Below are 14,878 nucleotides of genomic sequence, written 5' to 3'. Positions count from 1 at the left end.
GAAGTTAGTTTAATACATGAATTTTAGATTTCTGAGCTTTTCAGTATAGATTAGTTGTGTGGGAAGAGATGACAAATAGACAAAAATTGAATATACGGTGTTTATTAAACATTGTGCTCGAATATATTATTGTGTGTCTGAATGTTTATAGTATATACAAGATATTTATATATTAAAAACATAACTATAGTATCTAGTTTATGTTGTGGAATTATGCTGAAATAAATCTTACGACCTTCGAGGCCAACATTATCAGTTTAATTATCTTTTTACCTTTGCTACACTACCTCTATTCAATCACATTACAACAAGAGAAGCTACAAATTAACAAAATGTGTTGTAGAGAATCACAAATAGCTACAATCATTGCCCCCTGCATTTCTTCATTTTTTTCCTCAAGGTTACAGACTTTTATATTGCTGTAGTTCAGCAATAAACCTTCTGGTTCCTCACCCAAATTGTAAATGTAGAATTTTGTAATTAGCATGTTTGACTTCAAATAAAAGCAGTTCTTCATAGTGTAATAAAAGCAAAATACTGCGGATGCTGGAAATCTGAAATAAAAACAAGAAATGCTGGAACCACTCAGCAGGTCTGGCAGCATCTGTGGAAAGAGAAGCAGAGTTAACGTTTCGGGTCAGTGACCCTTCATCAGAACTGACAAATATTAGAAAAGTCACAGGTTATAAGCAAGTGAGGTGGGGGTGGGGCAAGAGATAACAAAGGAGGCCACATATGTGGCCTGGTCCAATCTAGACCTCCTGAACATTGCGTTCCATGATGTTTCAAGATTAGTTTGATTGTAGGAAGCCAAGAGAGAAGTTTCAGTCAATTGGAGAATTTCCATTTGGTGGTAGGGACACCTTCGCATAAATCCCATCTATCAAGTGCTGACCATAAATTAAAGACTGCTTGAAAAATAAACTAGACTAAAGGGAAGTTTCATATCAAAGTGAAACTAAAATAAAATGGAGGGAACTGAAATGAAGTGCAATAAATGTTACAAATCATTTTTGCTATCTTTAGAGCCTGCATAATAACTTTCAGATTCAACCTTTAGAGGGCACTCTAATACAGTACACACATTTGAAATTTGTGTTATTTATTGTGAGTGAGGCACATTAATCAGTATCTGTCTTATGCTTACAAGTTAATGCTGCCTGTACTCAGCGGTGTTTTAATTTACTCTAAAATCGTGTAATGATGTGTGTAGATTAGATTAGATTAGAGATACAGCACTGAAACAGGCCCTTCGGCCCACCGAGTCTGTGCCGACCATCAACCACCCATTTATACTAATCCTACACTAATCCCATATTCCTACCAAACATCCCCACCTGTCCCTATATTTCCCTACCACCTACCTATACTAGTGACAGTTTATAATGGCCAATTTACCTATCAACCTGCAAGTCTTTTGGCTTGTGGGAGGAAACCGGAGCACCCGGATAAAACCCACGCAGACACAGGGAGAACTTGCAAACTCCACACAGGCAGTACCCAGAATCGAACCCGGGTCCCTGGAGCTGTGAGGCTGCAGTGCTAACCACTGCGCCACTGTGCCGCCATGTGTAGGAGCGCTCTAAATCTATGAATAAATAGGTGTACTTGAGTCCCATTTTGCCTGTTTGCACATTTTTGGAACTCCTTATTGATGCAGGTGTATTTTTTTTATTCGTTCGTGGGAGGTGGGCATTGCTGGCTAGGCCAGCATTTATTGCCCATCCCTAATTGCCCTTGAGAAGGTGGTGGTGAGCTGCCTTCTTGAACCGCTGCAGTCCATGTGGGGTAAGTACACCCACAGTGCTCTTAGGAAGGGAGTTCCAGGATTTTGTCCCAGTGACAATGAAGGAACTGTGATATAGTTCCAAATCAAGATCATGTGTGGCTTGGAGGGAACTTGCAGGTGGTGGTGTTCCCATGCATTTGCTGCCCATGTCCTTCTAGGTGGTAGAGGTCGCAGGTTTGGAAGGTGCTGTCTAAGAAGCCTTGGTGCGTTGCTGCAGTGCATCTTGTAGATGGTACACCAAGCGGCACTTTGCATCGGTGGTGGAGGAGTGAATGTTTGTAAATGGGTTGCCAATCAAGCAGGTTTCTTTGTCCTGGATGGTGTCAAGCTTCTTGAGTGTTGTTGGAGCTGCGCCCATCCATGCAAGTCGAGTGTGATTCCATCACGCTCCTAACTTGTGCCTTGTAGATGGTGGACAGGCTTTGGAGAGTCAGGAGGTGAGTTACTCACTGCAGGATTCCTAGCCTCTGACCTTCTCTTGTAGTCATGGTATTTATGTGGCTGGTCCAGTTCATTTTCTGGTCAATGGTAACCCCGAGGATGTTGATAGTGGAGGATTCAGCGATCTTAGTGCCATTAAATGTCAAGGGGAGATGGTTAAATTCTCTCTTGTTGGAGATTGTCATTGCCTGGCACTCGTGTGGTGAGAATGTTACTTGCCACTTATCAGCCCAAGCCTGGATATTGTCTAGGTCTTGCTGCATCTCTACACGGACTGCTTCAGTATTTGAGGAGTCGTGAATGGTGCTGAACATTGTGAAATCATCAGCGAACATCCCCACTTCTGACTTTATGATTGAAGGAAGGTTATTGATGAAGCAGCTGAAGATGGTTGGGCCCAGGACACTACCCTGAGGAACTCCTGCAGTGATGTCCTGGAGCTGAGATGATTGACCTCAGAGTGTCACTGCGCAGGTTATTGCTAAGCAAGTACTGCTTGATAGCACTGTCGATGACACCTTCCATCACTTTACTGATGATCGAGATTAGACTGATGGGATGGTAATTGGCTTGGTTGGACTTGTCCTGCTTTTTGTGTACAGGACATAGCTGGACAATTTTCCACATTGCTGGGTAGGTGCCAGTGTTGTAGCTGTACTGGAACAGCTTGGCTCGGGGCGCGGCAAGTTCTGGAGCACAGGTCTTCAGTACTATTGCCGGAATGTTGTCAGGGCCCATAGTCTTTGCAGTATCTAGTGCCTTCAGTCCTTTCTTGATATCACGTGGAGTGAAGCAAATTGGCTGAAGACTGGCATCTGTGATGCTGGGGACTTCAGGAGGAGGCTGAGATGGATCATCTGGGGAAAGGTGTGGTCTGACATGTAGAGGTATTTAGATAGGTGGTTTCTCAATGATCATAACATTTTGACATCATGATGTGCATTGATTGCTGGATCAAGTCCAGCTGTTGCATTGAAGCCAGTGCTGTTTTGCCATCAATTTCCATGGAACCTTGGTGGTTTTGCTCTCAGTGAAGTAAGCTGGTCAAATCCAACTGCTCTATATTAGGATTACTGTGTCAAATGTATCCACCTACCGGAATAAATTTAGTACCAACAATTCTAATATAACAATAGTGTTGAATCTATCAGTATGGTTTGCTTCTCCTTGCCTTCGCCTTGAACTCTTTCTGTCTTCTTGCTCTTCTTCTCTGTTCCCTCTCTAGCTCATCTCATCTCATCCATGAGACCCATCTTCTGCTCCTTTAACCTCACCCCACTTACCTTCTTGGCACAACTATGAGCTAACCTTGTAAATGGTTCTTTCTTTTCAAATACTCTGCCCGTCTCTTTTAAAACAACTGTCATCTCAAAAAAAAAATCCACCCTCAACTTCAATTTTGTTGCAAACAGCTGGTTTCCTCTCCAGTGTCCTTGAACGCATTTTTGCCCCCCAAATCTGTTCCTAAGTCTCCAGCAACTTCTACTTCAACCTCTCCAGTCAGGTTTCTGCTTTTATCATGGCACTTACCAAAGTTCCTAATGACATCCCATGTGACTGATGGTGATGCATTGCACCTTCTCATGTTCTTGGACTTCTCTGCAGTTTTTAAAATGATTTCCCACATCATCCTCCTCCAAGGCCTCTCCATTGTTTAGCTCAGTGGGACTCCCCTCGCTTGGTTCCTTCTTTACCTATCCAATTATAACCAAAGCATCTCCAGCAATGGCTTCTGCCCCTACACCATTACCTCTGGTGTTCCCCAAAGTGCTGTCCTTGATGTCCTCTGCTTCCTCATCTACATGCTGTTGCTTAGCGATATCATCCACAGATGTGGGGGTCAGTTTTCACACATATTAATTATGCCAAGCACTACATCATCTCTCTCAATGTCTCCACTACTCCTGTCTTTCAAACTGCATGTCTTTCATCTAGGTTGAGTGAAGGGTAGTTTCCTCAAGATGACCATTGGGAATACTGAAATCATCATTTCCACTACCACAAAATTTGTACCTGAGCCAACAATCCTATCCCCCTTCCTGACCAGTTGCAGGCTGAACCAGACTGTTTGCAATCTTGGCATCCTAGTCAATCCATATCCCCTCCATCACAGCCACAGTAATATCACCCAACATTGCCCCACCTCAACCCATTTACTCCTGAAACCCTCATCCGTTCCTTTCTCGCCTGAAGACCCAACTATTCTAATGGTCTGCTCGCTAGTTGCCCATCCTCTACACTTATAAACGCCAACTCGTTCAAAATACTGCTGCTTGTATCCTTTTCACACCAATTCCTTCTCACCCATTACCCTTGCCCTCCCTGGCCTGGATTGGCTCTCGGTGCCCAAATATGGGCGGCGCAGTGGTTAGCACCGCAGCCTCACAGCTCCAGTGACCCGGGTTCAATTCTGGGTACTGCCTGTGTGGAGTTTGCAAGTTCTCCCTGTGTCTGCGTGGGTTTCCTCCGGGTGCTCCGGTTTCCTCCCACATGCCAAAGACTTGCAGGTTGATAGGTAAATTGGCCATTTGCAATTGCCCCTAGTATAGGTAGGTGGTAGGGCAATATAGGGACAGGTGGGGATGTGGTAGGAATATGGAATTAGTGTAGGATTAGTATAAATGGGTGGTTGATGGTCAGCACAGACTCGGTGGGCCGAAGGGCCTGTTTCAGTGCTGTATCTCTAAAACTAAAAAAAACTAAAAACCTCAAATATAAAATTCTTATTCTCATGTTTAAATGGCCTCACATCTCTGTATCTCTATAACCTCCTCCAGCCTTAGAACTCATCCCCTAATCTCTCCATTTCTCGTACTCTGTGCTCTTGTGCATTTCCCCTCCCTTCACCCCAACATTGGCTGTACCTTCCGCTCAACGTTCTGCAGTTCCCTCCTTAAGCCTCTCCACCTCTTCACCTCTCTCTTTGACAAAACTTTGGTCATTCTTCCAAATGGATTCTTGGCTTGCCATAAATTTTTGATTATGTCTTTGTCAAACACTTTGGAACATTCTCCTATGCTAAAGGCAAGTTTTTTTTTAATGGCAAATGTGATCAACATATGGCAGTCATGTTTCAAGCCTTTCAGTAGGGCACGCAAGAGGGCTTACCACAGGAAGTAGTTACAGCCAAGGTCACTAATTTGCAGTTTTTGTGGTAGAAAGACATAATCGTGAATTACAATCTGCAAAACATTGCATAATAAATTGAAATTTGGCTTTATTAATTAAAGGCCCTAATTTTAAATGGTTGATGGTTACTGAGTTGGCAATGGTATGATGCAAGCTTATTACAAGGAGGCTGGCCCTTTTGTTTTTCCAGGTCGGCATCTGGTTAGTATCCAGTATCTGTCGTCTATCTGGAGGCATGATTGAGATCATGCTGACTGTTACTGACACTGGCCATGCCAGCCTAATGTTGCATTTTAGTTTCAGGATCCTTGCAGATCTATATCCCTGCTGACTGGCTTTCTGAAAACATTTCCCAATGAATTGGAAGAAGTTCAGAGAAGGTTTACTGGAATGGGTGGGTTGTCTTATGAGGAGAAGTTGGACAGGCTAGGCTTGTAGCCGCTGGAGTTTAGAAGAGGCAACTTGATTGAAACATATAAGATTTTGAGGGTCTTGTGGGAGAATCCAGAACAAGGGGTCACTGCTTAAAAATAAGGGGTCACCCATTTAAGATAGAGATGAGGAGAAATTTTTTTTCTCAGAGGGTTGTGAGTCTTTGGAACTCTTTTCATCAAAAGGCGGTGGAAGCAGAATCTTTGAATATTTTTAAAGCAGAGGTAGATAAATTCTTGATAAGCAAGGGGGTGAAAGGTTATTGGGGTAGGTGGGAATGTGGGGTTGAGGTTACAATTAAATCAGCGATGATCTTATTGAATGGCGGAGCAGGCTTGAGGGGCTGAGTGGCCTACTCCTGCTCCTAATTCATATGTTCGTATGGGATTACAATGTAGGTGTATACACCAAAGCCTGCAGATATGTTTGGTGAGATGTGGGTGGATGTATGCAGTGAGGCTATGCCTTCTTCCATGCAATGCTGCAGAAAGTATGACACACTATGATTGGACAGCTTCTAAAGGACCATCCAGTTGTACAGTTAGTCAGGCATTCAGCAATTGCATTTGTGTCACGTGTCTGTTGTTACATCCTACCTTGGGAATTGGAGCTTCCTACAGTATAGGTAGGTGGTAGGGAAATATAGGGACAGGTGGGGATGTGGTAGGAATATGGAATTAGTATAAATGGGTGGTTGATAGTCGGCACAGACTCGGTGGGCCGAAGGGCCTGTTTCAGTGCTGTATAACTAAACTAAACTAAACCTGTCGATGCAGGTGTAACAGGGACTGATGATTTAATTCCACTTCATCCTCTAGAAAACTGAGATGAAGAATTTCTTTTGGGCAAACTATTGGTGACAGTAATGGTACTGTTGGGGAAAAAATCCATAGAGTAATTGCTACAAAAATTTTGTAAAATAAGTGGTAACAGATAAACAAAACAAGAAAAGATGGTGATGAAATGACCTGAAAGTACTTGGGACATTTTGACTGTGACCATTAAATTAGTTTCCGTTTATTCCCAGTTCTTAGTAACCAAGGCCGCTATTATGTTTGGGCAGGCAATTGTGTACAGGGTTTTTCCAGCCTAATATTTAAATATTTTAATGAAACTCCTGCCCTTTTCAGGCATGTGCTTCATATTCCTTTATCCTACTGGTGGAAATGAGTATGGTGCACAAAGGGCTGAGAACTTTTCCACTTGACCTACATATGTTAAAAGGACAGAAAATGCATGCAATGAAGTAATGTTAAATAGCAGCCCTTTACTGCACCCCAGTGCTGATAGCATTGAACATATTAAAATATTTTAAATTGTCGCTTATCTTATTCAGGTGTTTTTGCAGCTGAGTTAAGTTGTACCAGGGCACAGGAGAGGGAGATTTATTGTTAGTATTAGGCACAGGAGACAAACCTTTTTTCCACTGCTGTCTGTTCGGAGCAAGATATTTCACTCCAATCGGAGTATCATCTTGTGTAACATCCAGCAGTTTGTGGTTTTCTGAGTTTGATTTTTTTTGTTTGCATGTCTTATCTCTATGTGGTTTCTGTAACTAAAGGTATTTTTATGCAGACATTTGTTAGCCTGACTTGCATCCCACTGTCTGGAGGACTGGTGGACTGTCTTTAGTCTGGCTCCTACCTTTCAACTTGTCTGGTTTGGGTGTCCTTACTAGGAGTTATACTCCCATTCTCCAGTGAAAAATGGGAGAAGACAGGTAATACCATCAATAAATTGGGTAACAAGGGCCGGAATTTTACAGTGGGCGGACGGGAGCCGGACTCCGACGTAAATGTCGATGATGAACCCAATTCTGCCCAGCCTAGGGATCCGTCCTGTATTTTACGGATCCTGAGGCTTTAATTGGCCCGAGGTGGGACTTACACCCACTTGAGGGAGGAGGTCCTGCCTCAGTGAGCTGCCGACCAATCAGCGGGCCGGCAGCTCTTAGTCTCAGCAGTGCCAAAGGGAGCAGTGGCCACTGCTGGGACTGCAGCCCAGCCGACGCCATGGACCCGAGAGAGTGGGTAAGTTTGGATTGCCTCACCAGCGGGATCGGTCGTGCCCTGGTGAGACTAGGGTGGTCATTTGGGGAGAGGGGGGTGTCTTGGATCCCGGGGGTGGGTTGGGAGGTGGGGGTGGCCCTCAATCGGGCACCGATTGCCATGCAACCCCCCCCTCCGGGGCGCGGAAAGGCCGGCAGCTATCGCTGGGCAGCCTTTCACGTCCCTGGCACACCCGCTTGCCACAGGTAAAATACCCGTGGAGGCAGGTGAGGGCCCTTAAGTGGCTGTTATCTGGCCACTCAGGGGTCTTGATTGGCCTCGGGCGGGCAGGCCGTTTACCCCGCCCCTGCCTGACCTCCATAAACTTGTTTGGAGGCGGAATTGGGGCGGGTAGGCCTCCCGGAGCCTGCCGCTCAATTTTACGGAGCCTGCCGCTCAATTCTATGCTGCCCCCACGCCACCATCCGACCTGCTGGGGCGGCGTAAAATTCTGGCCAAGGTTTCCAGCCTCTGAGTAATTTTCCCATCATCAGTACACGGTCTCTTGCAATTATGTAAGCTAATTTTTCTGTTTTGACTTGTAATTAACTCTAAATGCCCTTCAATTTGTGTTCAAATGAGGTGAATGTTGGATCATATTGCAATGTTTGTTTACTTCATTTTAGAGACCAAATGTGAACTGATGACTTCCAGACATTTTCCTCACTAATCTCCTGTATGTGTGATCTGATGGAAATATTTCTACGCGCAGAAATGAAGAAAGATCCTTGTATAGAGTCCAGTGGTTTAGCTGGATTATCACAGGGGGCTATGAGTGATCCTTTTCCATCTGATGCTCAGTTTTGTATTCTATTGACACACGTGGCTGCTGCTGTCAGGCAATATGACAAATATGAAAGTAGAAAAAAAAATTACAAGTGCTATAAGTCTGGAATAATATAGAGATGCACGGCCGATCCATCTGCTTTTGCTTTTTCTGGATACTGACGATCTGTTTATGTATTTCCAGCATTTCAGTATAAATTCATAAGTAGGGTTTTACAACAATACAAAATAAATAGCTTTTCATACACAACGACGCTACTTAGCAATGGATTAATGTAATTACTGTATAAGATATTGTAAATCTAACTGATATTTGCTATTGTCCTACAAACATGCAGATAGAAAATTCAAAGATTAAGTATAGAAAAGAATGGAAAATTGAAAGGTACAATATCACAACCCAATATTCTTCAAATTTGTACAAAACAAAAATCAATCTTTTATCCTAAAGGAGTAGCTGACAGTTTTTGGTATTCCATCATCCAGGATATTGATGGCCACACCCATTCCTTTTTGCTCATGCTGTACCAGATTGAAACACTCCTACTGCACCCTCCCCATTTGTGGCTCAAAGCTACTTGCTTAGTCACCCAATGTGTAGCTCCATCACTTCTCTCACTCTTCCCCTTCCTTTCACCCACATCCTGGCTTTTATCTTTATTTGGCTCTGCTTGTCTTCTGTTTCCACTCAACCTTGCTTAATGTTGATGAGGATTGCGAATGTTATCCCAAGTATAAGTGAAGGGAACAGATTGCTTTCAGTAAGAATGCCAGGATAGTACTGCTGCAATAGGGAATAAGTAATGATGGAAAGAAAACTTGATTTGCTGTGCAATGAAGTTAAAATAGAAGTCTGAGACAAATAGGGAGGAGATGTGGGCTTGATGGTAACATTGAGGGGTCAGGTAGAGAAAGGTTTGATACAGCAATATCCTGGGGAAATGTTGCATTCCAGCGACATGGAGGTGAGAAAATCTTCAAGCACGGAGATCTTGGGAAATTCTTTTTAATAATATGGTCTGTATGGTGATGGCCTATTCTTTCAAATTCTCCTAGCTTTTAAAATTATGAAAAATTGGTAACAACTCTGTTTGGGAGCTTTCACATTTTTTCCTATGGGTCTTCTGAATAAAGATGATGCAATCTTGTGATTAATTTCTCAGTTTACTTCTGTACTGTGTGTGAGAGACAGAGTGAATGCATGCATGGCAAAGACAATGGGGAGAAAAATCTAGAACTCGGAGTCACTGTTTAAAAATAAGAGGTCGGCCATTTAAGACAAAAATTAGGAGAAATCTTTTCTCTCGGGGTCGTGAGTCTTTGGAAGTCTCTTCCTCAAATGGCAGTGGAAGCTGAGTCTTTAAATATTTTTAAGGCAGAGGTAGATAGATTCTTGATAAGCAAGGGGATGAAAGGTTTTTGGTGGTAGGCGGGAATGTGGAGTCCAGGTTACAATCAGATCAGCCATGATCGAGTGGCTGAGTGGTCTACTGTTCCGAATTCATATATTTGTATGTAGATTTGTTTATCCACTAAGCCCTTTCTCTTCCTACTATTGTTATTGCTAAGTTATTTTGGAGATTGAGCACATATCCTGTTTTTAGAGTTACGGAATTATAGTGTCATAGGGTCATTACAGCACAACAGGAGGCCATTTGGCCCATCGAGTCCATGCCAGCTCTCTGTAGAGCCATCCAATCACTCCCATTCCCCCTCTGTTTCCCCAGCAAGCCCTGAAAGTTTATTTTCCTCAAGTGCCCATCCAATTTTCTTTTGAATTCATTCATCGTCTCCGCTTCCAGCACCCTCATAAGCAGCGAGTACGAGGTCATTACCATTTGCTGTGTAAAAACAGCTCTTCCTCACAACCCCCTGTATCTCTTGCCCAAAATCTTAAATCTATGTCCCCTTGTCCTTGTACCATCAGCTAATGAATGCAGCGTATCTTTATCTACTTTATCAAAACCTGTCATAATCTTGTACACCTCTATCAAATCTCCCCTCAATCTCCTTTGCTCCAAGGAGAACTATTCCCAGCAACTGCAACCTAATCTTGAAGCTAAAATCCTTCATCCCTGGAACCATTCTGGTAAATCGCCTCTGCACCCTTTCAAGAACCCTCACTCATATCCTTTCTAAAGTGTGGTGACCACAACTGGATGAAATAATCTAGTTGTGGTCTAATCAGAGCTTTATAACGGTTCAGCATAACTTCCCTGCTTTTGTACTCAGTACCTCTATTTATGAAGCTCAATATTCCATATACTTTGCTAATTACTCTCTCAACATAATATAAAATAAAAACAAAGTGCTGGAAATACTCATCAGGTCAGGCAGCATCTGTGGAGAGAGAAGCAGAGATAATGCTTCAGGTCTGTGGCCTTTCATCAGAACTGGCAAAGGTTAAAGAATTAGGTTTTAAGCAAGTGCGGGTGGGGGTGGCGGGGGTGGCGGTGGTGCGTAGTGGATTGGTGGCAAAGAGAACAAAAGGAAAGATGTGTTTAAGGGCAGAGGGCAGGAGAGATTAAGTAGCAAAGATGTCATGGGACAAAGGCAAAGAGAGTGTTAATGCTTGTGGTGAAAGACAAAGCATTAGTCCAGAGAGAGTGTTAATGGCAGAGTAATGAGCAGTTCTGTCCAAAAGCACATGATAAACAGGCACATGGTTAAAAATAAAATAAAATGATAAAAAAAGAAAAATATAAAAAAAGTCATGCTCTGAAATTATTGAACTCAATGTTGAGTCCACAAGGCTGTAGAATGCCAAATCGAAAGAAGAGGTGCTGCTCCTTGAGTTTGTGCTTATGTTTACTGGAACACTGCAGCAGGCCAAGGGCAGAAATGTGGGCATGAGAGCAGGCGGGGTGTGTTGAAATAATAAGCAGCCGGAAGCTTGGGGGCATGCTTTCGGGCTGAGTGAAAGTATTTCGCAAAACGATCACCCAATCTAAGTTTGGTCTCCCCAATATGTTCTGTCACCTTCAAAGATCCATGCGCATGAACCCTCAGGTTCATCTGTCCCGGCATGCTCTTTAAAATTGTGCCATTTAGTCTATATTGCCTCTCCCTATCCTTTCTGCCAAAATATATCGCCTCACACTTTGTATTAAATTCCATCTGCTACTTGTCTGCCCATTCTGCCAGATTATCTAAGCCCTATTGCAGTGTATTGGTATCATCCTCACTGTGTGACAGAAATCACACCTGCCAATTGGAAAGATATTAATTTCGTTATATGGAACCCTGCTTAAAACTTCTTTTACTGGACACGACAAATGACTTTTTAAAAGAAAAAAAAGCAGAACTGAACAATTAAAAAGATGGGCACATATTTGCGTTCTGAGAGGACAAGGGCTGGCTGAGAGACAGCTGAATAGAGAGACAATGGGAGTGCTTCCTGATCCAATTAGCAAGATTGGTTTTGCCAATAGGGGTAATCAAAAGACATCGACACCCCTTTGACTTTGAAAGAGCCAAGTTCCGCACTACCGAGTAAGTCTGATGGTCTCTGAAGTTCAAAGACTCCTCTAGAAGTTGCTATCTCAAACAAAGAGATGACATACCTGCTGGTAACACTGAGCTTTTCTGAATTGTGCCTCAGAGTGAACAAAAGATTGCAACTGGACTGGCAGAAAGAAGCCTCTCTCTCACTGTCTCCCTCTCCAACAAAGTCCCAGGGAAACCACGGTGGCAGCTTGTAACCCTAAAGACTACAGAACTACAGGCAACCAGCAATAAGACAATTGAAACCTCCCTTCAGCCTTCTGGTACCAGAGATGCAAGCCGGAAATTGTGCACGTGGCCCCAGCAAGGACACTCAGTCTTTAACTTCAATCAAGGACATTACATCAAGGACAGTATCTGTATTCCATTTATTGTCAACTCTATTTCAACCTCCCAATTCTTTCTTCCCCTCTGTATCTATTTGTATGTGTGTGGCTCTCGTATGCCTGTGAACATGGACACGTTGCGTATTTTAGTAATTTTAACTGGGTTAGAGTGATAAGGTTAATAAACTTACATCTTTCTTGTTTAAACCTAAGAAAACCTGTCTGATTGGTTCATTTGCAATTGTAATTAGAGTGCAGTGAACAAGGGCTCACTGAGGTGGTAAGCTAAAATCACTGTGTTTATTAAGATAAACACTGTTACGGCCAAACCAGAGAAGGGGCGAGAGGGGAGCCTGAGACACCTTCCTCACCTGGTGGTAACAGTCTGCCACAACTCCAAGTTTTGTATCATCAGCAAATTTTGAAATGTTACTGTATTGCAATATCCAGGCCATTTATATATATCAAAAGAAGTAGTGGTCCTAGCACTGAACCTTAGGGAACACCAATGTCTACCATCCTCCAGTCTGAAAAACTACCATTTACCATAACTTACTATTTTCTGTCCTTAAGCCAATTTTTATCCAAGCCGATACTAACCGTCCTATTTAATGAGCCTTAATTTTGTTAACCAGCCTTTTATGTAGTACTTCGTCGAATGCTTTTTTAGAATCCATATAGACGACATCCATTGCTTTCCCTTCATCACCCTTCTCTGTTACTTCAAAAATTAATTTAGATTAGTTAAGCATGATCTTTTTACAAATCCGTGCAGGCTCTCTTTAACTAACTCAGACCTCTCCAAGTGCCTATTCATTTTTTCCCCTGATTATTGCTTCTAAAACCTTACCCACCAAAGATGTTAATCTGTTTGGGCTGTAGTTACTTGGAATGTCCCTATACCCTTTCTTGAATAAGAGTGTCACATTTGGCACTCCAAACCTCTGGCATCTACCTGTATCACGGGAAAATTGGAAGATTAAGCCAAGCCCTTCTGCTGTCTCCACTCACACTTCCTTTAACAACCTGGGATGCAAGCCATCCGGACCAGGCGCCTAACCCACTCTAAGCATAGTCAGCCTTGCCAGTACATCCTGCCTATCAATTTTCACCTCATCCATTACCTCTACCATTTCTGCTTCTACTGATATTTTGTCAGCATCCTTTTCCTTAGTGAACACTGATACAAAGTACTCATAAAGTATTCTGGCCTTACCCTGTACCTCTAAACATATATCTTTGTCTCTACTAGGCCCCACCCACCTCTTATTACTATTTACATGCTGGTATATGATTTTTGGGCTCCTTTTTATGTTAACTGCCATTCCAATCTTATATTCTTTCTTTGCCAGTGGTATTTCCTCTTCATTACCCTTCTCCATTTACTGTATTTGGCCTGGTTCTCGCTTGAAGAATTCTCCTGGCATGTTTCATATACCCCCTTTTTTTGTTTCATCATATTCTGTATCTTCCCTTGTCATTCAAGGTGCCCTAGCATTGGTTCCCTTACCTTTCGCCCTGGTTGGAATGTACCTAACCTGTATCTGGAACATCTCTTTAAATATCACCCTTTGTTCTGATACAGCTTTTCTTGAATCTTTTCTGAACAATTTGTATGCTTGAATATTACATGCTCAGTCCTCACCATTTTTAAGCCACGTTATTGTCACTACAGCATATTCATACATGGCTATTTGTGCTTGTACCTCACCAACCTTATTCACCATACTTGGTGCGTTTACGTATACGCATTGTAAACCTCAAAGTCTTTCTTAGTCTTTTTTTTTATCAATCATGGGATGTAGGCATTGCTGGCTAGGCCAGCTTTTATTGCCCATCCCTAATTGTCCTTGAGAAGGTGGTGGTGAGCTGCCTTCTTGAACCGCTGCAGTCCATGTGGGGTAGGTACACACAGTGCTGTTAGCAAGGCAGTTCCAGGATTTTAACCCAGTGACAGTGAAGGAATGGGGATATAGTTCCAAGTATGGATGCTTTGTGGCTTGGAGGGAACTTGCAGGTGGTGGTGTTTCCATGCATTTGCTGCCCTTGTCCTAGATGGTAGAGTTTGGAAGGTGCTGTCAAAGGAGCCTTGGTGCGTTGCTGCAGTGCATCTTGTAGATGGCACACACAGCTGCCACTGTGCGTCGGTGCTGGAGGGAGTGAATGTTTATGGATGGTGTGCCAGTCAAGTGGGCTGCTTTGTCTTGGATGGTGTTGACCTTCTTGAGTGTTGTTGGAGCTGCACCCATCCAGGCAAGTGTAGAGTATTCCACCACCCTCCTGACTTGTGCCTTGTAGATGGTGGACAGGCTTTGGGGAGCTGCAGGATTCCTAGCCTCTGACCTGCTCTCGTAGCCACGGTATTTGTATGGCTACTCCAGTTCAGTTTCTGGTCAATGGTAACCCCGAGGTTGTTGATAGTG

General features: G+C 43.2%; 1 protein-coding gene across 4 annotated transcripts in view; it reads left to right on the top strand.

The window, feature by feature from the left end:
• Positions 1–14,878, top strand: part of lrrc69 (leucine rich repeat containing 69) — a 104,132-nt gene that overhangs the window by 8,478 nt on the left and 80,776 nt on the right. The window lies entirely within an intron of this gene.

Source organism: Heterodontus francisci, chromosome 5 (assembly GCF_036365525.1).
Source record: "Heterodontus francisci isolate sHetFra1 chromosome 5, sHetFra1.hap1, whole genome shotgun sequence".
NCBI classification, from domain to species: Eukaryota; Metazoa; Chordata; class Chondrichthyes; order Heterodontiformes; family Heterodontidae; genus Heterodontus; species Heterodontus francisci.
Note: the sequence above shows the minus strand (reverse complement) of the source record. Positions and strands in the feature narration are given on the sequence as shown.